General features: G+C 35.1%; 1 pseudogene; it reads left to right on the top strand.

The window, feature by feature from the left end:
* Positions 1 to 1,379: 1,379 nt before the first annotated feature.
* The window catches only part of LOC134384166 (shugoshin 1-like), a 45,009-nt pseudogene continuing 20,325 nt past the window's right edge, over positions 1,380 to 26,063 (top strand).

The following is a 26,063-nucleotide window of genomic DNA, read 5'->3' as shown; positions in this document are numbered from 1 at the left end:
CTAATTATTCACCTTTATAAGCACATAGAAGTAAGACAGATTCGAATAACCAGAGGACAAAATATCATACTATCTGGCTGAATGTACAGACTAAAGGCAACATTCTAAGAACTATATATCCAAAGCCAAGGTTGGCCCAAGGTCAAATTGTGAAATCCATAATTTCCCTCCATCCTTTATCTTTGTTTTTACAGACTAGTTCTCTCCCATTCACACTGCAAAGCCTAATGTTTTCAAGCTGCCTGTTTGTCCTTCAGATATTCCATTGTCTGGACATTTTTCTTATGGAGAAATACCAATTTTATAAAATCATATTGTATTAGATTACTATTTTCTGTTAAATTTATCATATTTTTATATGTAAAGTTAGATATATATGGCAACTTAGAAGAGATACCAGTTCTTACTTTAAAGCTACTTAGGAAAAATATCTGGTACGATATATGACATTTGAGGGCAGAGTTTTTATGTCTTACTCACTTCTGTATCTCCATCACCCAGCAAAATGTCCAGCCTATTGTAAGCACTTAATAAACATTTACTGAATTTTTCAAAATTAAAAAAGAAACTACATTAGGAATAGAATATGGTAAGGTGACTGGTTTGTGATACTTTTATTTATTTGTTTATTGGTTATGAATATTCATGGGGTACAGAGGAAATTATCACCACTTCTGCTTAAGACGTGATGGCCAGATCCATACTGGCAGCATGCCAATTACCACGAATTGTGATTATGTCCCTGTCCCCCACCCAATTATCTCCTCAATTATCCTGAACCTCCCTCCCCATCCCCCTTTTCCCACTCCACTTTGTATCCCTAGATGTGCTCTCTCCCTCTGCAAGTCCAACACCCTACTGTGGTCATTCTTTCCTTCCTTCTTTCTCTCTTAGCTCCCACTTATCAGTGAGTACATATGGTATTTATCCTTCTGTGCTTCACTTATTTCATTCAATATAAGTTTCTCCAAGCTCATCCATGTTGCTGCAAGTGGGAGAATTTCATTCTTTTTTATGGCAGAGTAATATTCCATAGTGTATATATACCACAGTTCCCTTATCGAATCACCCATCAATGGACATTTAGGTTGGTTCCATGTCTTGGCTATTGTGAATAGAGCTGCAATGAACATGGGAGTGCAGGTATCTCTTCAACATGATTTCCATTCCTCTCTGTGGTAGTTTTTATTAAGGGGTTATGGGATACTGACTGGTTAAGCTGGGCTCTCAGGTAGCCAATGGGTGAGGACAGCAGAAAATTTAAAATGTGGTTACAGAATTCATAGGTGACAGGGGATGAGCCACAGTCTTGGAGGCCTAGGGCTACACCAACAGCCTTGTGGAGCCTTGGAATATGAGCAGAAGGTCTGCGGCAGAACATGGCTAAGGAAAGGTGCCTAAAAGCCCTTTCAGATTAATTATGAATACATAAAAAAACAAACAAAAGAGAAAAAGAATAAAAACTTGGCAGAGATTGGCAAACGCCAAGTCTTTTGTAGCTATGCCATACCAAACAATCACCAACACTTGTATGCTATTGAAAAATTAGCTGGACAACAATAGAATGTTAGTTTTAAATTTGAAGAATAAAAAACCTAAGTGAGAGAAACCCAAGATATCATCCTACACTGAAAAAAAAATATTACTACCTCACATGTCAGTTATTTGCTTAGAAAAAACAAAACCAGAAAGTATGTCCCTTTGGAGTGGACTCCAACAATGAGGAGGATTCCAAGGACTTATTTGTGACAGGTTAACACAAGTTCTTCTTCAGAAAGCTGATCTTCTAGGATAAGGAGAATCATTCCAAATAGAAGAGCCAATGCCTCCTGTTCTTCAAGACAGACTGAGAATAGATTTTGAATATTCTCATTCAAGTGAACATAATCTACTGACAATGCTTTTGATAGAACTGTATGCGTCCATTGCAGTTTAAAGAAAAGGTTAACAATCTTGGTAAATTTGATATCTCATATGGAATTGAAACCAGTCATTTGGTGGGCAAATCTTTTGCATGGGAAAGAAATAGATTGAGGTCACCTACTAGAGCTACTAGACCTAACTTCTTCCAAAGACAAGATCATGTCTTATTAATTTTGGCATCCTAAATAGCAGGTAGTCAAGTGACCTCAAGGGAACACGCACATACCTGAAAATGTAAACAAAATGTTTGTCAATAGAACAAGGATAAAATTAACTTATTATGAAGGCTGATTCACCTAGGAAGGCTTACTTAATCAAAAGAAGTCATTTTTGAGCCTAAATCTAAATAAGCTAAAACAAAGTTTAGAGATTCAGAGGAAGAAAAAAAGAGAGAAGAAAAGCTAACAGGAAGAGAAAAGCAACGTGTACATCAAGGTACAAAGGGAGCAAAAGTAAAACTTTAAAAACTGTTCCTAAAAAGTATTTGGATGGCTTTGCCAGTTTTAGTAATGTTCATGATTTTAATTTATTTTTATATCACTCCTTTCTGATGATATAAAATAAGAAATGATTCTAAAGAAGAAAGTAGAAATGAGTCTGAAATAAGCTCTAGTGAATCAAGTCCAGGAGATGATTATGATGACTTTTATTTGCCTTCCCAAAACACTGCAAGCAAGTTAGAAATCTCACCAATAAATCAGATAGGAGCCAATCACCATGCCTCCATCTAGAAGAGCACTAAAACATACCAATGAAAAATAGAGTGAGGATTCCAAATCCACAAACATTCTTATCACTGCATCAACTGAAACTCTTCAATCACCTTATCTTATTATGAGGATATCACAAATTCTTTACAAGATAAAAAGGTACTTTAACTTTGATTTAAAGTTTTTAGAGGATATGAGGGTACTACAAAAGGTTGAGAAAAAAATACAATTGAAAGATAATGTGAATCTTTCCATGAACTTCTTGAAGTATCATATCAACCTAACACTTAGGCCTACCACTGGAATCATTCCCTATATCTTGCACATTTATTTTTCCTGCTATAACTCTCATAGAGCCCTAAAGTCTACATTCTAATTAAAGTAGATTTTCATTCTAAATAAATAAATAAATAAGTAAATAACTTGTGCCCTCCTACTTGTGTGTGTATGTTTTCCATACTATATCTGCACCTCATCTTGGTTTATTGAAATACTTTCCATCTTTTAAGACCCAAATCAAATCTTCCCTTTTCTAGAAAGTATCTTTAAGTAATTCACACAGTAGTTGTCGCCATCTAATCAAAACTACTGCCACATAGTACTTACCCAGTCACCTCAATTGATGTCCCTACTAGACCTAACTTCTTCCAAAGATGAGAGCGTGTCATTAATTTTGGCATCTTAAATGACATGTAGTCAAGTGCCCTGCACAAAGCAAGATCTCAACAGCTTTGTTGAATGCACTCTATGACATTAATAGAATTTTCCAGTCCAATCAGGACAATTACCCTCGCTAAGGTGAGAAGATACCTGCCTAGCCAGCCAGCACAGAAAATCACACTGATGTTCAATGGGGTGCCATATGTCAAAACCAGATTGCTCTCACACATTTGTTGAATGACTTGTTTTTAATATTTTGTTACACATGCATGACTTATATTTTCTACTTTATTTGTGTAATGTCATTAGTAAGTCAATAGCTTGACTTTCTTTAACAGAGTGGACACTTTCAAATTTGTATTATCTCATAAATCCTAAAGTGGCAGAAAGTTCCTGAGAGCCATTCTAATACCTGCTACCAGGTATAACCTAATGCAAGCAAACCCAGGGGATTATGATTAAAAAAATAGTAGATGTAGAACTATGTATAAATACAGAAAAACCTATAAAACAATAAAAAGTGATGCCCTCCAAATCATAGTCCTTCATCAAAACCTAAAATCTGTGTGTCTCTTGGGATCTTGCCCTCCGCTGAAGCTAATCCAATAAACCAAGTCACTAAATCAAGTTAATGTATTAATGACTTTATGTTTTTCTAGTTCCACATTTTGAATCTTAACAGAAGACTCCTATAATTCATCTGCATCTCACCAATTGAGAGGATTATTTAGGGATTTTGCAAGCTGTAAATTATTTTAAAGGATCAATACAGAAAAATCACATTATTTTTTTACTGGCACTTCCTTAAAATGAAAAATAATTTTGTTCTGAAAACCAAAAATAAAAGGCCAGTATTGAGTTCTGTGGGCCAGGATAAAATCTGGAACAGCTTGGCCAAAGAAAATAATTGTTTTTAGAGATCTGGGGTTTTAGATTTTGAATTTGAAAATAGTATGTCCACTTATGTAAAACTCTAAAAACAACAACTCAACATCACTCAGCATCCGGGAAATGCAAATCAAAACTACACTGAGATACCATCTAACCCCAGTTAGGATGGCTAAAATCCAAAAGACTCTGAACGATAAATGCTGGCGAGGTTGTGGAGAAAAAGGAACTCTCATACATTGTTGGTGGGACTGCAAAATGGTGCAGCCTCTATGGAAAATGGTATGGAGGTTTCTCAAACAATTGCAGATAGATCTACCATACGACCCAGCTATCCCACTGTTGGGAATATACCCAGAGGAATGGAAATCATCAAGTCGAAGGTATACCTGTTCCCCAGTGTTCATCGCAGCACTCTTTACAATGCCAAGAGTTGGAACCAGCCCAAATGTCCATCATCAGATGAGTGGATACGGAAAATATGGTACATCTACACAATGGAATACTACTCAGCTATAAAAATGAATGAAATACTGCCATTTGCAACAACATGGATGGACCTTGAGAGAATTATATTAAGTGAAACAAGTCAGGCACAGAAAGAGAAATACCACATGTTCTCACTTATTGGTGGGAGCTAAAAATTAATATATAAATTCACACACACACACACACACACACACACACACACACACAAAACCGGGGGTGGGGGGAAGAAGATATAACAACCACAATTACTTGAAGTTGACATGACAAGCAAACAGAGGGGACATCGGTGGGGGGAAGGGGGAGGGAGGAGGAAGGGAGGTTTTGGTGATGGGCAACAATAATCAGCCACATTGTATATCGACAAAATAAAATTTAAAAAAAAAAAAAGAAAATTCTAAGTTTTGCTCCAATGCTCAAGTTTTATCATTGGCAGTAAACACTGTCATTATTTTTCTTGAAACAAAAGGCTCACTTTGCTCATTTTCAAAGAAATGTCTGTTAAATGCCCAAGCCTGAATAACTATTGTTTGTCATTCATTCTTTCAAGTAAAATTAGTATTTCATGGAAAAAAAAAAAAATAATAAATAAATAAATAAAATAAAAACAACAACATAGAAGTCAGAACTTGCCCTTTAAAAATATCCCAAATATGGGCTGAGCCCGTGGCGCGCTTGGGAGAATGCAGTGCTGGGAGCGCAGCGACACTCCCGCCGCGGGTTCGGATCCTATATAGGACTGGCTGGTACACTCACTGGCTGAGTGCCAGTCACGAAAAAAGACAAAAAAAAAAAAAAAAAAATATCCCAAATATGAGTCCCTGACACTTAGAGAGGCCCATGAGCCATTGGGCCCACATGCCCTGAGTCAGCCATGCTGGAACAGACAATTGCCACAGGACCCCCAGCCCAGGCCACTCCCTGCTGCCCAGAGAGTACTGCAAGCTAAGTGACCCACATGCGCAGAGTCAGCCATGCCAGAACAGGCAGGTGCCACAGAACCCCAAGCCCAGGCTAGTCTCCATTGCCAGAATTGGCAGTTCCTTCAGGATCCAGGTCAGACCTCAGGCTGGAATGGGTGGACCATGATACCCCCTGCCAAAATGACTAAACACCAAAGGAAAGACACCAGAAATATGAAAAATCAAGAAACTATATCACCACCAAAGGAAAATAATAACTCTCAAGCTCTAGATCCTATAGAACTGGAAGTCGATGAAATGACTGACAAGGAATTTTGAGCAACAATTATAAGGACACTAAATAAGATACAGGAAAACCCAGTTAGACCACACAATGAAATGAAAAAAAATATACTGGACCTGAAAGAAGATCTGAAGGATTCATTCAATGAAATAAAAAACACAACAGAGAGTCTAACCAGCAGGCTAGAAAAAGCAGAAGAGGGAATTTCTGACCTTGAAGACAAGCTGTTTGAATTAAAACAGGCAGAACAGAAAAAAGAAAAAATAATTTAAAAAGTGAAGAAAACCTAAGAGAGATAACAGACAACCTTAAGCACTCAAACATCTGAGTCACGAGTATTCCAGGAGGGGAGGAAAAAGGAAATGTCATTGAAAACATATTCAACAGAATAATAGCAGAAAACTTCCAAGTGTAGGGAAAGCCATCAATCTTCAGATTCAGGAGGCCCAAAGATCCCCAAACATACTCAACCCAAAAAGGTCCTCTCCAAAACATGTTATAGTCAAACTGGCAAATCTCAAAGACAAAGAGAAAATCTTAAAAGCTGAAAGAGAGAAGTGGCAAGTCACCTATAAGGGAACCCAATCAGACTAACATCAGACTTTTCATTAGAAACCCTAAAAGCCAGAAAAGAACAGGATGGTATATTCAAAATACTAAAGGACAAAAATTGCCAGCCAAGAATACTTTACCCAGAAAGGCTATTCTTCTGATATGAAGGACAAATAGTATATTTCTCAGACAAAAAAAAACTGTGGGAGTTCACTACCATACGACCAGCCTTACAAGAAATTCTCAAGGGAATACTGGGTTTGATACTTCAAAAGCAACCATCACTCCCATGAATACTCAAGAAAGAACAAAACCTACTGGTAAAGCAAAAATGCTAACAATAAAGAGAAAAAGTAGTTTATCTACCACCCCAAGAAACCAACAAACACAGAAGACAAACAGAAAATCAGAAAGGAAAAAAAGATACCTAAGAAATCTAAACAAAAATCAATAAACTGCTAGGAGCAAATCAAAACCTTTCAATAATAACTGTAAATGTAAAGGGATTAAATTACCCACTCAAAAGACACAGACTGACTGACTGGATTAAAAAGATGGACCCAACAATATGCTGCCTTCAAGAAACTCACCTCATCTGTAAAGACACACATAGACAAAGAGTGAAAGGATGGAAAAAGATATACCATGCAAATAGAAATGAAAAACAAGCTGGAGTAGCTATTCTTATATCAGATAAAATAGACTTCAAAGTAAAAACCGTAAAAAGAGATAAAGAAGCCTACTATATAATGATAAAAGGATCTATCCATCAAGAAGACATAACAATCATAAATATATATATACCCAATGTTGGAGAAGCCAGATTTATAAAGCAAACACTATTAGACCTAAAGAATGAGCTAGACACTAACACCATAATAGTGGGGGACCTGAATACCCCATGTTCAATATTGGACAGATCATCTAGGCAAAAAATCAATAGAGAAACACAAGATCTAAACAAAACTTTAGACCAACTGGATGTGGCAGATATCTACAGAATGTTCCATCCAACAACCTCAGAATATTCATTCTTTTCATCAGCATATGGAACATTCTCCAAGATAGACCACATGTTAGGTCACAAATCAAGTCTCAATAAATTCAAAAAAATTGGAATTATCCCATGTATTTTTTCCAATCACAATGGAATAAAATTAGAAATCAATAACAAATGAAACTCTGGAAACTACACAAAAACATGGAAATTAAACCACATTCTACTTAATGACATATGGGTCCAAGTAGAAATTAAACAGGAAATCAAAAAATTTCTTTAAACTAATGAAACTAATGACACATCATACCAAAACCTGTGAGATACTGCAAAAGCAGTACTAAGGGGGAAATTTATCACATTAAATGCATATTTTAGAAGAAAGGAAAGATGGCAAATAAACAACCTAACACTTCTCTTTGAAGAACCAGAAAAACAAGAACAATCCAAACCCAAAGTTAGTAGATGGAAAGAAATTAGTAAGATCGGGGCAGAAGTAAATGAAATAGAACCCCCTCCCCCCCCCACACACACATAATACAAAGATCAATGGAACAAAAAGTTGTTTTTTTGAAAGGATAAATAAAATTGACAAACCTTTACCAAGGCTAACTATGAAGAGGGAAGACCCAAATAACAAAATTAGAAATGAAAATGGTGATATTACAACTAGTACCTCAGAAATACAAGGAATCATTAGAGACTACTATAAACAACTATATACCAACAAATTTGAAAATCTGGAGGAAATCAATAAATTTTTGGACACATACAAACTACCAAAACTGAACCAAGAAGATATAGAAAATCTGAACAGACCAATAACAGTAAAAGAGATGGAAGCTGTTACCAAAGGCTCCCAACAAAAAAAAGTCCAGGACCAAATGGGTTCACTGCAGAGTTCTACCAAACCTTCAAAGAGGAATTGATACCAATTCTCTACAATCTATTCCAAAAATTGAAACTCAGGCCATTCTCCCAAACTCATTCTACAAGGCAAAGATCATTCTGACACCAAAACCAGACAAAGATACATCAAAAATAGAAAACAAAACACTATCCTTGATGAATATAGATGCAAAAATCCTCATTAAAAAATACAGCTAACAGAATACACAAAATTATCCACCATGATCAAGTGGGATTCATCCCAGGGATGCAAGGTTGGTTCAACATACACAAATCAATAAATGTGATACACCACACCAATAAAAGCAAAGACAAAAAAACAAATGAACATCTCTAGAGATGCTGGAAATGCATTTGACAAAATTCAACATTCATTCATGATAAAGATTCTCTACAAGTTAGGTATAGATGAAAAGTATCACAATACAATTCAAGCCATGTATGATAAGCCCACTGCCAATATCATCCTGAACAGGAACTAGACAAGGATGCCCACTCTCACCACTCCTATTCAACATCATGTTGGAAGTATTAGCCAGAAAAATCAGAGATGAGAAGGAAATAAAGGGCATCCAGATTGGAAAAGATGAAGTCAAACTGCCCCTGTTTGCAGATATGATCTTATATTGAACAGCCTAAAGCCTCTACAAAAAAAACTCTTAGAGTTGATAAATGATTTCAGCAAAGTTGCAAGATACAAAATCAACACACAAAAATGAGTAGCATTTCTATACTCCAACAGTGAACATGCAGAAAAAAATCAAGAAATTTAGGCCATTTATAATAGCCACCAAAATAATAAAATACTTAGGAATAAAGTTAACCAAGGATGTGAAAAATCTCTATGACGAGAACTACAAACCACTGTTGAGAGAAATTAAAGAGGACACAAGAAGATGGAAAGATATCCCATGCTCTTGGATTGGAAGAATTAACATTGTGAAAATTTCCATATTACTCAAAGTGGTCTAAAGATTCAGTGCAATCACCATCAAAATTCAAATGACATTTTTCTCAGAAATGGAAAAACTATCCAGACATTTATGTGAAATAACAAAGGAACATACATAGCCAAAGCAATACTGAGCAAAAAAATAAAGCTGGAGGCATAATGCTACTGGACCTTAAAATATATTACAAAGCTATAATAGCCAAAACAGCATGGTAGTTACATAAAAACAGACACATGGATCAATGGAATAGAATAGAAAACCCAGAAATTGACCCATACACCTACAGGCACCTGATCTTTGACAAAGGCACCAAGTCTACATACTGGGGAAGAGACTGCCTCTTCAGCAAATGGTGTTGGGAAAACTGGATATTCATATTTAGGAGAATGAAACTAGACCGTATCAACTCAAAACAGTTTATAGAATTAAATATACATCCTGAAACAATAAAACTCCTTACAGAAAACTTAGGGGAAACACTCCAGGAAGTAGGAGTGGGTATAGACTTCATGAATGTGACCCCCAAAGCACAGGCAACCAAAGGAAAAATAAACAAATGGGATTATATCAAATTAAAAAGTTTTTGCACAGCAAAAGAAACAATCAACAGAGTGAAAATACAACCAACAGAGTGGGAGAAGATATTTGTAAAATATACATCTGACAAAGGATTAATATCTAGAATATACAAGGAACTCCAAGGACTTTACAGCAAAAAATCAAATAACCCAATTAAGAAAAGGGCAAAAGAGCTGAACAGCCATTTCTCAAAGGAAGTTATATGAATGGCCAACAGACACATAAAAAAATGCTCAACATCACTCAGCATCCAGGAAACGCAAATCAAAACCAACTGAGATACCATCTCACTTCAGTTAGGAAGGCTAATATACAAAAGATTGAGAGTGATAAATGCTGGTGAGGTTGCAGAGAAAAGGAACCCTCCTGCACTGTTGGTGGGACTGCAAAATGGTAAAGCCTCTATGGAAAATGGTATGGAGGTTCCTCAAACAGTTACATATAGATCTACCATATAACCCAGCTATTCCACTGCTGGGGATATACAGAGGAAAGGAAATCATCATGCCAAAGGGAAACCTGTACTCACATGTTTATTGCAGCACTATTTACAATACTCAACAGTTGGAACCAGCCCAGATGTCCATCATCAGATGAGTGCTAAGGAAACTGTGGTGTATCTACACAATGGAATACTACTCTGCTATAGAAAATAATGAAATATTACAATTCACAGCAACAAGGACGGACTTAGAGAAAATTATGGTAAGTGAAACAAGTCAGGCATAGAAAGAGAAATACCACATATTCTCACTTATTTGTGGGAGATAAAGATAAATACTTAAATAAATATACAAACAAATAAAGGGTTGGGGGGAAGAAGACACAACAATCACAACAATTCCTTGAACTTTTTAAGACAAGTGAACAGATATGATGTAGTGGGGCAGGGGGAGAGGGAGGTGTGAAAGAGGAATGGGTAAAGGGACACAAAAATCAACTACAATGTATATTGAGAAGTTAAAATAATAAAAAAAGCAATAAATAAAATCTACTCTTCTAAAGAAAAATATATCCCAAATACACAATTCATTTCCCCTGGTACAAAGAAAAGAAAAAAACCCTAAAATATTCAAAGTTCGATAAGGTAAAAAAGAAAACAACTTAGAAAGCTGGTATTTGCAGTTTTTACACTATTCACGCGTTGGAAAAACAATTCACTTATTTTCTAACCAAATCTTTGGGAATGAAATCCAGAGTCATCTTTTAATATCACAAATGTATAAACTTATTAAGAATAAAGGAAGAAAAAGGCACAAGCAAAGCAACTACAAAAGAAAGTACTTATGATGCTTCCTAATTCGTCATCCACATTCTGGAATTCCAAATAATATAGCATCCATTTAAATGAAAACAACAAAAAAAGAAACTTGAATGTTATTAAAGAGTTATTACAAAAGAATAAAATGGCTTTTGAGCTGTAGGATACCAAACATCTAGCTCCTAGGATCTAAAAAGCACTTAATGAAGCAAGAATTTCTACTTATTTTTTTTCTTAAAAACTTATGCTTCCATTAGCCTTCTGGATTAAGATATTAGTCAAACAGAATGTATAATGTGTAGAAAATATCTAGCAGAATGCTATTTCAGTAATGAAACATAATTAGTATGAATAACAGTAAGTGTAGGAATTATTTTTTTATGTAACGAAAAATGTTATAAAATATAACTGCTATAACATCCCAAATTATTTGTAACACATTTAAACTCTTTTTTCTTACATGCAAGGGAGCTCTTGCATTTATCACAACCATCATCACCATTATCAAATTTCACCAGGGTCATATAAATAACAAAAATTTATTGATTTTGATTATGTTATTGCTCAATAATCTGAATTCTACTATCTAAGCTATACATCTATAGTGAATTGAATAGTAGTCTCAAAAAATATGTCCAAATACTAACCTCTGGTATCTGTGAATATGATTTCATGTGGAAATAGGGTCTTTGGATCTTGAGATGAGGTCCTGAATCTAATCATGAATATACAAATAAGAAAGACAGAAAAAGAGAAAAAAGACAGAGACACACGGGGAAAGCCATGTGAAGACAGTTAGAGATTAGAATGATGTGAATACATAAACCAGTGATTGCTAAGGATTGCCTGAGCCACCAAAAGCTAGAAGAGATACGTAGAACAGATTGATTCTCCTTCAGAGCCTCCAAAAGGTATCAATCTGCTAAGACCTTGATCTCAAACTTTTGGTTTCCATAACTGCAAGAGAATAAATTTATAATTTTTTAAGTTACCCAATCTGTGGTAACTTGTTATGACAGCCCTAGGAAACCAATACAATACCATGGAAGAAAGGCTTGAAATTAATAATAAATCTCGATAATTTAAAAATCAATTTTAATTTATTTTACTAAAATTGATTTTATTTTAAATGTTTCATTTTAAGACTTTATAAAATAATGAAGTATCATAACATCTAGCTATGGAACACTTGGAAGAATCATCAGTCAATTTCAAAGGATGTTTACTCTCTTGTAGGTTACTTTGTGTACAAATTATTTAATTATTCAGCACTACCGTCAATCTTGCACTGCTGAATAGGAATGTCACTTTTGTCATTAATACCATCAGTTGATTGTGAAATATATATTTAAAAAAGAAGATTAAATGTATGTATCTGAGTGAACCCACCTGGAGATGACAGAAAGATGTTAGAAAATTTGTAATTGAACAAAGAGACAGAAGGACAAATATCTGGGTTCCGTTTCTTGCTCTGGCATTTTAAAGTTGCATGTATATAAAATTAACTAAATCTAATTTTCTTTATTTGTAAATTAAAACTGACAGAATTTGCTCTTCCAACTCCTTAAGATTATCTTTTAAATCAAATTACAGGTATATGAAAATGTTTTATACGTTGTTGGGGTTACATACTACAAAGTTTTCTTATTTAAGTAATGCTTTTGATTATAAAAAAAACTGCAAGGAACATATATTTGTGAACCAATGGAAGTACCTTTACAAAACTAATTTCAGCCATCCAAAGCAGCAACTTTTTATAAAGGTACAAAAGTAATACATTGGACTGATACATTTTAAATTTGAAAACACTTTATGCCTCAAAAGAACATGTATATTCATTTTATTCTTATTGAAAACTATTAAAAAAATAGTATAGAAGAAGTTAGTAGCATAACCCAGTATTTTATTTTCTTATGGCCTGGCAAAAGTTTTGTATATTGATATTTGTTTCAAAACTATTTATCATTAACAGTTTGAAGATTACATTGTTATTTACAAATGACTATACTGTCAGGGGGAAAATTCTGACCTAAGTAACTCTGTAAATGAAAGGAGTCTATAACACTAAAGGCAGAAGTAATGGCACATATGCACTGTCCTCTAGCTGATAAAGTTGTTTCCCACAGGCATATGATCGAACATTTCTGAAACCATTATACATGTATACTGAATTGGACAATTAAATAAATGGATGGTAAATGTGGAAACCAGTTTTCTCACGCTTGGAATAGAAGGCTATAGAGAAACAAGAGGAAGAGGCTCAAATGATCTATACAGTAACGGATTAAAGTTGGAGCCAGTATAAAATCCTGTTTGGCTTAATACAGATACATACAGTTACATATAGATATCTTTTTGGATATGTGTATATACATGTTAGTACATATATTTCATTGCTCTGTCAGCTAAGAGGACCTGGAAGCAATGACACCCCTGTGGCAATCACACACGTAGCATTCCAATCTTGGCTCCTAATATCATCCTTTAATAAAAGGAACCAGAGATCCTTGGAGAAATGGCTGATTCTAAGACTGCGGCTGGAAATATGCCAGGGTACTTCAAAATGTTTGTGGAAAAATAGAATTGAAAGATAATACAATTTTTTCCATGAATTCTTTGAAGTACCCTCATGTAAGATGAGCATAGACCATCTTCTAGTGTCACAAAGTAAGGAAGTGATAAAAGAAAAGAGAAAAGCATGGGGGTAGTCAAAGGGACACAGGAGCCAAATGAAAGAGCCCCTAACAGTCAAAGCTGGAACAATTTTAGCAGTAAAATAAAGTAGTATTGGATTATAACTCAAAATATAAAATAGACATCCATGAGTTCAAATTGATATAAATGGCACTTTCCCTCTGTGGTCTTCCTCTCAAAATGCCATAGTCTTACTCTAATCGTGAGAAAAACATAACACAAGTCCCACTTGAAGGACATTCTAAAAAATACCTGACTTGTACACATCAAAACTGTCTAAATCATTAAAAACAAGGAGAATCTGAAAAGCTGTCACAGCCAAGAGGACTCTATGGAGGCATGATGTTTAAGTGCAATGTATCCTGGGTGATATCCTGGAACAAGAAAAAGAACAATAGGGAAAAACTAAGGAAATCCAAATAAAGTATGGACTTTAGTTAATAATAATTTACCAATATTCAGTCAATATTGTGACAAATGTATCATACTAATGCAAGATAATAAAAGGGAAAGAGGGTGTGGGGATATACAGGACCTTCTTGCACTATATTCACAATTTTTCTATAAACCTAAACATATTCTAAAAATAAAAAGTTTTATAAAAAATAGAAAATGTTTTAGCCTGACAAATAAGGTAAAGACTAGATGTTGCTCTAGACTTAGTCTAATCAGTGTCTCAAAGTATCACAAGGAACTAGGTAGTTTCTGTCTTCCCATTCTGCCAAAAAATGTAGTTGATTTTCTGTGTATCTTCTACGGAGTGAGTAAACATTTTTTGCAGACCTCCTTTTATGTCTCAGAACTGAGTCTAAACCAATCATTGACAAAGAGATTGTAATGGCTGTAATGGGGCTAAAGTTAATCAATCATGTGTTATCTCAGAACTGGAAATAGATACCTGCTTTCCTCAAGACTTGTGGTGGAGGGCAGATACCCAAATAAAATTGAAGTTCTTCCAACAAGGAAGAGAAAGGTACTGGATGCCAAGTAGATCACCAGCCATGTCTGTGGCCATCCCACAACCACGTGAATGGAGAGCCAAGGCTAAATTCCAGGCATCAACTCCCATTAGTTTTCATGTCATATACAGTACATTGCTTCTAATTTGTCAAATATGACTTCCTGAGGAATGAAATATTATTTTCTAAAGTTTATATAATCAAAGGTCTTATTACTGATCTTATTGTACTGAATAAAAATAAAAAACCTGGCAAATAGCTTACAACATGGTTTAGGACACAAAAACGAGAGTTCATCCTATATTCTCTTTAATCCCATGTAATAAATTCCATAAATTACCTAATGGGACTAGAAGGTACCAAACATTTCAATAATGTTTCCAATGAAAATTTAGTCTGCATGCATACTCACAGGTTAAAGAAGAACTGCAACAAGATAAAGCTACCAGTGCAGAAGAATTTCTGGCACATGTAACAACACAAAAAGAAAACATATGCCAGAGAGAAATGGTGTGAACCCCAGCTGCACTCCATTCTATCTGTGTAATCCTAGGCCTATTACTTACCCCTTCTGGTCCTTTGTTTCTTCATTGGTAAAAATGAGACAATGTCAACCTCATCCCTGTGTGCTACACATCAGCTAGAGGTAAGAAACAAGCAATACATGCTGTTTTTCTTTTTGCTACTTTGTCTACAGAGACTCTTCCTACAGCTTCAGACACATTTGAGCCCATTACTATGCTTCATTTACTGTGCCAGGTCAGCTAAGAAATGTGTGAACAAAGTATATGAATTCCATTGTGACCTGAAGTAGTCTGAAGCACGTGGATATAACAGAGAGTAAGAGCCTCAAATGAGACCAAAGTTAATAATGTTCAGTGGAAATACTTGGAACATGAAATCTGTAGAATGTTGCATCATTGACTTTGCTAATGGCATCCTTGATTTAACTAACTGCATCCAATATCCCTTTGTACATTTTGGCTGGAAACACTTTAGAGTGTGTGATGGTTAAATTTATGTGTCGGCTGGCTGGACCACGGTGCCCATATATTTGGTTAAACCTTATTCTGTGAAGTGTTTTTTGGATGAGATTAACATTTAAAGTCAATGGACTTTCAGTAAAGCAAAATACCCTCCAAATGTGGGTGGCCCTCAATCAGTTGAAGGTCTTAATAGAAAAAGATTGAACTCCCCTTAGTAAGAAGGAATTCTGCAAGCAGCCTGCCTTTGAACTCAAATTGCAACTCTTCCTTGAACCTCCAGTCTGCTGTCCCACCCCATCAGATTTTAGACTTGCCAAATCTCCACAATCACATGAGCCAATTCCTTAAAATATACATATGAAAGTACTTCAAAAGTTTGCGGAAAATAAAATTAAAAGATAAAACAAATTTTTCCCTGAAATTTTTGAATCCCCCCCCCACCTGCACCCTGCACACCTTGTTGGTTCTGTTTCTCTGGGGAACCCTAAGTAACACAGTATGTAGCCTGGGACTGCCTTACACTTTTCATGATATAGTGAAAAGGTACATATAATAGAGTAAAAGACCTGAGCTCTGGATTTCCTAATTCTCAAGTTCCCTTGGTTGCTTTTTAGTCAGTTCCTTTAATCTCTTGGGCTTCCATTTTCTACATTTAGCATATGGGGTAATCACATCTATCTCACAGCATAGCTATGAATATAAACGTATGTGAAAGGTATTTTCTAATTACAAAGTATAATATTAGTAATTATAATTAATCTTACCACATTGTCATTATTCAGAGTCTTCTAGAAAAAGGTCCACTGTCTGATGGAGACAAGGGTCTGTTCCCCAGAGAAGCACAGCTTATGCTTCAAAAATCTAAACTTGTCTTCTGGAAAATTCTTAGGAAAAAAATTCCACTGTAAAGAAATATTTCATAACTTCTGAGAATAATTATCACCTTGCCCTTGTTCCTACCATATGCCAACTTCCTGTTCAAGATGGCCTTTGCAAAGATTATCAGCCAATAATTGTAGTGCTGTGTTTGCCCAAGATATTGCCATTACTATATATTTTATTTTACTTAAACAAGGTCAAGACACAGCCACTTGTATTTTACCATAGACTGTATTCCTTAAAGTTTAGTCTCAGGAGCACAGGTGAATGAAACTTAGCAACCTGACATTCTATAGCATCAGAGTAAGGAAAGCTCACACTTCATTAAAAAGCTATAATTTAGTTAACTGTGAGTAAATGCATCTTTCCAGATAAGCATTAGCCTATAGGTCAATGCATTCAGATTTAAATATATTCGCATGGTATATTAACAAAATTTTGCTCCACATATCAATTTATGTAACTTATAAAAATTCCGTTTGGTTGTAGTCCCTCACAGAACATTCACTAGCAACAGTTTTTTTTGGGGGGGGGGGGAGATTATTCTTTTTTGTTTTGTCTCTCCCTATTTTCTGTGACTATGATTTAAATGAGCTGACTGAGTCACAAAAGGATTTCTAAAAGTGAGAACTGCGGAGAAAGTGATCATATTTCTGTGTTATTGCATGGTGTTAATTGTTTACATTAGCGTCCTAGTAGTATATTTTGAAGTTAAGGGTAAATGGACATCATGTGAAGTAGATAAGTCTGCCTCACAGACTTCCCCTCAGATATCTCTACTTTGTATTATCTTCACACTCATTATGAAACCTGGCCACTTTGGGGTTTCAAATCAATAAATTTTGCAGTCAACAGCAAATTATTGAACATTTATTATGGGTCAGGCATGTTCCTAGGTGCTGGAGACAATGTGCTTGATGCTGGGATTCAAATTCAATCTGGAAGATGTATTACTCAAATTATAGCCAATAAGACCAGTCTCATCTAATGGAAAATTTTTATTTGTAGCATGTGGAAGAAAGAGACAAAGGCTAGAAAAGATGGGAAAGACAGTGACAGTAGATATTATTTATTGATTTTTTATTTTGTTTTAGGCAACACATTAGTTTTTTACAATATTATCTCTCATTCATGTAATAATTCTTCAGGGAGCTATCCCTGTTCTATTGATATACAGAACCTGATTCTAAGAACCTGAGACTCAGCAAAAATAAATAACCCATCCAAAGTTGGCTAGCAAGTGGGGGAATAAGATTAATGCCCAGGCCTGCTAACTTCTATCTTTCTCTCCTTTCCCTATACCACCTCTCAATTGATATAGACACAGACACTATTTTAAACATTGGAAAATAAACCTAAAGGAAAATAAGTTTTTAAATTTTAATTATTATTCATCTAACTATTGCTCTAATAAAGGAGAAAAGGTATTAGAAAATGGAAATTTAGAAAATAGATATTTATTGGCTTTCATTTTTTAATTTTGTAAGACATTCAATTAAAATTTGAATTAATTTCTGAAGTCAATCATTCACTGCCAGCCTCACCAACACAGCAGGTGACTGACACCACATTGTTCTCAATTGATATACTGTTACTAGCTCCCTGTAGACTGTGTGCGACTCTTAGAACCAGCGAAAGAGGGGAGAGAGAGCAATGCTGCTCACATTATAATCACCCACTCTATAAAAGATCCAAAGTGCACTTGTGGGTAAACTTGTGGACACTCATTTGATAGCATCTGCCATCCATTTCTGTTCTTAAAATAGATGCTAAGAAATGTTTAAAAGTTAAGTTTTAATCCCAAATGAGAATATAAGTGCTCCAGCTTTTAGCTAAACCTAGTGACAAATTTTTCACAGATCCAAATGATTGACTTCCTGTTCATTTGAAATGAAAAAAAAAATGTTCCAATTAAACCTGAAAATGTATTTATAACTACCATTTAGTTATAAAACAAGTTATTTTACTAAGACACTTCAATGAATACTATTGTCTGCATCAGTTGGTTTATCTCCAGAATTTAAAGCATCTTGCTGTGTGCCAATTTGTTTGTGCCTTTACTGACCTCTGTGAAGAGGTAAGTATGATTACATTATATGCAGGAATACAGGCACGGGGACATTATACCGGACAGCTGTTGCACATTTAACAGTAATGCCTCTGGAGACAAATTTCCAGAGATTTTGTTCTGGTTTCACCACTTAATGTGCTGTGTGACCTTGAACAAGTTACACAACCTCTCTGGCTTTTAAACTTTTTATCCTAAAATGGTACAAACACTAGTGCTTTCGTGAAGATCACAGGAGATAATCTTAATAAAGTAGTTAGAAAAAGGCTTGGCACCAATTAAGAGCTCTTATTTTAAAGGACTTGCCTGAGAACAGAAAACAAGAAGTCTTGTACTTTACAGGACCCAGACAGTCTTTCTCCTACAGATGTAGACTCACAGGTATCATAGTCCATTTGTATATGATTAAGGATAACTACATAGAAGATGCACCTAAAAGGTAATTAAATTCTCACATCAAATCATACAATCTAGTCTGTATAAGACAGTTTACAACCTAAGAGCGGGCAGTGACTTACTAGATATATTATTAAATCTTATTTTTTTAAAAATAAAAATATCTGCTTTATTGTAAAAGCTGAGGAAGTTAAATAAAAATTACTGGAGACTTAAGTGGTATAATTGCAGTTAAGTATTTTCAAGAGGCAAATGATGGGATATCTGAACAGACTTCATAACCCATCATGACATATTATTGAAGCGCCATCTGGCAGAGTTAATTGTTGATGGCATGAGTAACGTGATACATCATTTCACCGCACCTGACACGTTGTGAAGTCAGTACAGTTTGAACTTTACTACGTGTAGTGCCCATTGCACAGTGAGAGCAGCAAAGCCAACCTAGGAAAAATAACGTGGTCAAGTCAGTAGTCGCCGCGGATTAATTACTATCGAAAGAAATATGAGAGTTACCAGGCAGCTGTTAGTTCAGTAATGGTTAAAAGCCAGACTTTCTGGGTTTACAACCAGCCCTATCAGTTACCAGCTGTGCACCTTGAGCGAGTTACTTAAACCTTTTAGTGCCTTACTTTCTTTGTCTGAAGAGTGGACTACATGACAGTGCCCATCTCCTAAGGCAGTTGTGAGGTTTAAATGAATTAATCCATATGAAATGTTTAAAGTAGTGCTTGGTATGTGGTAGACACATGAAAAAAGTAACAATGATCATTTTTACCAAACTCTCTTTAGGTACAATGACATCATCTTCTGTGCATGTTGATAGTAAAAAGAACTGAGGACAGACTCCTTCTCATCCTTTAAGATAGTTCAGGTGACACCTCTCCTAGGTTGAATAAGAGTGAGTGAAGCAAATGGGGAGAAAAGGCACGAGAAGAGAAATTGTATAATGTGCGAATTAAATGCAAGATTAGGATTGGACCAGATCTAGGTTTAAGAAAGATACCTGTTGGCACCAGAAATGGTGTCTTGGAGGGGAAAATATGGGTGGTAGACCAGTTAAGATGCTATTGGAATATTTCAGGTCGGAGATTATGAGTTTTGGGACTAAGGCACTGATAATAAGGTGAGAAAAACTGGGGTGGGCATGAACATCTGTATGGATAGAGTACGGACAGGATTCAGCAATAAATAGGTTATAGGCATGGAAGGAGAGGGAGAATTCAATATCAAGCCCCGAGAAGCAGGCTATAAAAGTAATTCCAAAGGCATTTCAGAACGGTTAGAAGCTGTAGCAGAATTGCCAGCTTCAGAGCAGAGCCTTCCTAGGGGCTACTTTGAAGAAGAGAGCATGAGAACAATTGTGTGGTGATTTGTATTCTGGAACACTTGCCAAATAAAACGGTCTCAGTAAACGCCAAAAATTAGTGTAATCCTCTTGGAAAATAAACTGATGGTACACATGAAAAGCCATAAAACTGGTCATAATCTATCATACTATAGTTTCACTTCTAATAAACTACTTCAATGAGTTTAGTCCATACAGGGATAAAGAACCGTGCACACAAAGATGTAATTTGGACATTATTGATAATAGGGAAAATGTCTTTATAGTCTGATTGGTTATGTAGTATATCAATGTCATAGAATGTCATACAAACAATGAGATTTACACATTTAAACATCTTCTACCACTGACTGTTCATTTACTAGACACTGTATAGATTATTGCATTTAACCATCACAATCCTCAATAGTAAGTATTATTATCCCTATTTTCAAAGAAAAAAATTAATCTGCAGAGAATTAATTTCCCAAGATCACCAAGATAGTGAGTGGCAAATGGGTTAGCCATATTGCCTGGGGATGGGATGTGTTAAGAGGTTTAGGGTCATTTGTGTGTGTTCATGGCTGTAAGAAGCTCCCAGCCTCTGCTTCCACAGCTGGGAAATAACAGAACACAGATTCAAACTCAGGTCGGGTTCATGTGACTACAAAGCCTGAACTCTGAACACCAGGCTTACAAAGTCATGTTTAAATGAGAAAAGATAAAAATTATGCCCAGTTTCTTCGTCAACAGTAAACGTGTACACCTAAAAGGTAAATAAATGAAAGATACAGGAAAAATAAAAACTGTTGTGTTTTGTAAGTTTTAAAAATTTCCTTAGATATTGCAATTCATCTTTGGGAAGAAAAGGCATGTAAAAACAAGTGGATATTAAGGTTAAGAGAAAATCTTTTATGGTATATCTTACACACCCAAGTCTCTTGCTGACATCTCAAACTGTCAGTACATTTTTGAAATCATTCCAAGAATATTTATGTACTATCTCCTATTTGCTTAAGAATAAATCTGAAATATTTATTCTACCATGTGTGAGTTGGTTCTAAAAGCAAAACAACATAAAAATATAAAATATTAAGCATATGTTAGATATCAAAATAGTTTTATCGTTATTATTAAAACCACCTGGATTCTACTGTGGGCTTTTCATGAACTTACCTTATTTTTCATTAATTTGCTTATGATAGAATATGATTATTTCTCAATTAACTAAATTCTAATAATAGTCCAATTTCTAAATAATCCAAACTATGGAATTCTCATTTTTATGTTTCATTACTCAGCTTGTCTTTTATGCCACGTACTACAAAGTCAAACAAATTTAATTCTCTGAAAAAATTAGTTCTTTGAAAAATCTGTATACAGAGTCAATATCATATTAATTAGAAATATTTATTTGGAAGTGAGCTTCCTGGCCAAGATCAGCTATGTTTAAACTTTTATAATGGATGAGAAATAAACTTGCATTGTGTGCATTTAAAAAAAAAATATTTGTGTGAAAAGGAAAAGCTAAAATCTTTTGTGAGGCATTAAAATGTATTAAAGTGTCAGGATTCCTGGTTTGGATTCTTGATCTGCCTCTTAACACCTTAAGAAAATCATTCATCTTCCCCAATCCACACTTCCCTCACTTGTAAAATTAAGAATATAAAATTTTCTTTCTCCTAGAGATGTTGTGAAGCTTAAATACAAGTCAGACATTCATCAAAGTACTATAATAAGTGGAAATATTAGCTGTTACTGGTAAATCTAAAAAGTAAGATGCTTGACATTTCTGTCGTTAAGATAAGTTCTTAAATTTCTACAGTGCTCCCTAAATACTGGGCTGTGCTTCAGCCAAAATCTTAGTAGATAGGAAACTGCCATAATTTTAGGCTTGTACCCAAATTGGGCAATCTTAGCCCACTAGATAGAAATTTTACAGTGGTGTTTGGCTAGCATTAGGCATGCATAATGTAATGACTTAAAACTCAAAAGTTATGAAAATGCTCAAGTGTTTCCAAAAAGTCAGCTTTTTTGAGGAAAAAATAAATTACTTGCTCTTTCTCTTTTTTATTCTTTTGTTTGGGATAAATTATTCTCTCTGAATTATAATATAGTCTCTGAATTTTTTGATTCTTGGTCCCTTTCAGGTGATGTTCTTATGCTCTTTTGAATAAGCAGATTTCATATAATGATTTAATTTCATTTAAAACTTTCATTAAATGGAAACATCTGTTCTTTTTTACAGACTGAAGAGACATGGTAAGTGTGGGTGGTGGTGGTGGTGGTGTGTGTGTGTGTGTGTGTGTGTGTGTGTGTGAAGGAAAGGAGAGGGGAAAGATAATAGGAGAGAGGCAAGATACCCTATACTACCCTATAGCATGTGGCACAAAGAAATGCAATTGTTTTTATTCCCCTGTAGATCATAAGGTGAGTGAGAGTAGGGAATACGTCCATCCCCAGTACTTGACATAGTGCTTTGCGTATAGGGAACATGATTAGATTAATATATTTTTGAATAAGTGTCTGCAAGGCAAGAAGGAGAAAAAAAATGAAAAAAAAGAAATAAAGGAAAAATGAGAATAAAGGGAGAGAAGGAGTTTTTGTATTACTGAAGTAAGATGGTAGACCGACTTTAAAGAGATATTGTATAGATGGATGTGTTAATCTTGCTAATGACTTATGAATAAGAATGAAAAATGGCTATTCCTTACTTCATCTGATTCCTGTTTATTCTAATTGGATGAAGAAGGGGATAGGTAAATACTCAACTGATCATTAATCCTGAATCACAGATTAGATTTCTGGTGAATTTCCAGATAATATAGAAAAATAAAAATATTTATCTTGGTGATATTGGGTTATGAAAAACTGGAATCATAGGGAGTTTTCAAAATGCTAAAAATCGGATTTATAAACGCCCTTAGAGTAAATCCATCATGGAAGCTATTGTTTTTATTATGCTTTTCTATAGGGAGCTTATTTGAGGATCAGATGGTTTTACTTCAAAGCATGTATGATTTATGTTTGCTGGGCAGAGAAATTTTTCCTCTTGACATCTGTGAGGAAACCACTGCCGAATAGCTTCTTACCCTCCACTTTTTTTATAAGGTAGCAACATAAAATTTTCCAGAAACTTTAAATACTGATGTGAACTAACGGAACTAAAATTTGTAAAGTGGAAGTTCTTTCACAGATGAACATCCCACCTTTGTTTGGTACTGATTATCAATGTTTTTGTTTCTGCCTGTTTATTTTGAGGAAATCTTTGGAAAGTTTCAAGGGATAAAAAAAATTGAACTCCTATAACTGGATGGACATGGCATCTTCCTCTGGTATGTTATCCAGAATCAATTATCAATAATTATAACCTAAAATTTTCAGAGGATTTTTTAGAATTTATTTTCCCATTTCAATTAATCATTATTATCCTCATCTATTGAAAATTAAACTTCAGTTTATGCTTGGCTAATATTTTCTTTATTTAAGCAAAATCGTTATAGTTTCTAACCACCTCTTCTTTATGTAATAACAGTAATAATAATAATAATTGTTCATGACATTTTATCGCTCCTTATATTTTAAAAAAAGTTGTCACATTTATTCTCTCTCAATCCTTACATCTCTGTGAGATTAACAGAATTCAGAAAGACTAAATTTCTACAAAGCTCATATCCTGTATGTATTTTGATGTCTATAGCTCATACTGATATTAAGGCTGGACTAATAAACTGGCTAGAACTGGACACGACCTAATAGCTTAACAATATAATACAGGCAGATACAATTAGTCCATAGCTGGCATTGTCAGAATTACTTGGATACACCAAGTTAAAAACTTATAACATGGTATCTACTACTTCCTAAATGCCCCAAAGACATGAAAAGCTATCTTTATGTGACATCGCAGTCTTTTTATATTAGTGTGTCACTTGTTATGGTAGTGGCTTTCCAATCTCCACTATTGCTTTCAATTTCTAGAGTACGGCAGGGCTTCCTTAGCATAGAATATCCTTAGGTTTCTGCAAAGATTGCAAAAGTCTACTAAAGCTGGTTGACAAACTAATAATTGCGAACTGTTGTACTTATTATTGACATTATTAGACCTTGTTGATTCTGGTAGCTGACTAAATCTTTTAAGTGCTATGAAGGAATACAACAGAAAACCTCAAGATAAAGAGTAGAAATTTAACTTTATTTAGCACCTACCATGTGCTAAGAATTTATTGGGTATTCTATTTACATTGTCACATTTAATACTAAAAATAGCTAGATAAGATAAACATTATTAGCCCCAGTTCATACATGAGGAACTTAAGCATAGCTCCGTTCTCCAATTTGTAATCTAGTTGGGGATATGGAACACACCAAAAGCAAATTTGTTATCTACCTTTGGGGGAAATCTTAGGATACAATCAGTAGCTTATTTAAATATACAGTAGAATCTCCAAATTGCAGATGATTATACTAATAATATTATGACCAGATATTCAGAAATATTTCATAGATAATCTTCATTCCTATGTTTTCTTCCTCTACTCTGTGTGTTCCTTAACAACTGTGGAGCCAGTGGCCTTCACTGCAGAGGATAGGATGAACACAGTTGAGAGCAAAGAATTTATTGCTTAGCCTTGGATTTCAAATACAATGTTCAAAGTCTTTATCTAATACAATAGTTGAAAACCAAACAGTTGCTGAGAGAGAGGTTTTTCTTGTAGTTTCAGAAGCTGGACATTAAGTATCAAGCAAGGAAAAAGGGGCATAGATCGTGACCACCAGCTGCAGAATACAAAAGAGTACTTGATTTGATATCTGACTTCCCACCCCAAAGGAAACAGGGTGTTTGACCATATAGGAAGAGGAAATTATTCAAAATGAACAAAACAGGAATATGGATACAAGTGGGTGCCTAATAATGGGCCAATTATTAGGATTAAAAGCTCAGGGTGGTTGTGACAGAAACATCCAAATAGCTTTAATGGCATCCCTTACATAAGTCTTGCACTTTTCTTCCCAAAATATAACCCTGGAAGTCTACAAGCCTCTTAGAACACCATGGACCCAAACTGGTATCTCAGCAACAGGGAGTCCATTTAGGAAACGGAGGGAGGGCTCTACACACATGGGCTCACAGACCATACCCCAGTGGGGTCTTCATACCCTAGTGAGATGTGAAAGTTTCTGAGCTCAGAGCTTCTGAGGTGAGCATGAAATATGTGGATCTGAAATGATAAGGAGTTGGGATGAGGAGAACAGAAAAAAACAGATACCAGGGCAATTAGGAATCCTGGTGGGAGGTGCAGAAATTTTAAGGACAGTTGAAGTGGGAGCAATTGACACAGTGGCTGGATGCCTCAGAAGAGGCTGGGAAGCAGAGAAAGAAGACAACACAGGGAATATGTACCTGTCCTGCAATATGTCTCTCTCTCACACACACACATCGCACATACACACACACTAGCAGCAGGAACAGCATGGTGAAGAAGGAAAGAGAATAGGAAAGAGAAGGAAAGGAAAGAGAATGTTTTAGATTATAAATAACTTGATAAATTTGTCAAGGAAATATAAACTTAACAAAACCAAAAATGAGTGTTTGTGAGAGAGCTTGATATCTTGTTATAGATTTTAAA

Source organism: Cynocephalus volans, chromosome 8 (genome assembly GCF_027409185.1).
Source record: "Cynocephalus volans isolate mCynVol1 chromosome 8, mCynVol1.pri, whole genome shotgun sequence".
NCBI lineage: Eukaryota > Metazoa > Chordata > Mammalia > Dermoptera > Cynocephalidae > Cynocephalus > Cynocephalus volans.
The sequence above is the reverse complement of the archived record's forward strand: the minus strand, read 5'-3'. Positions and strand labels throughout refer to the sequence as shown.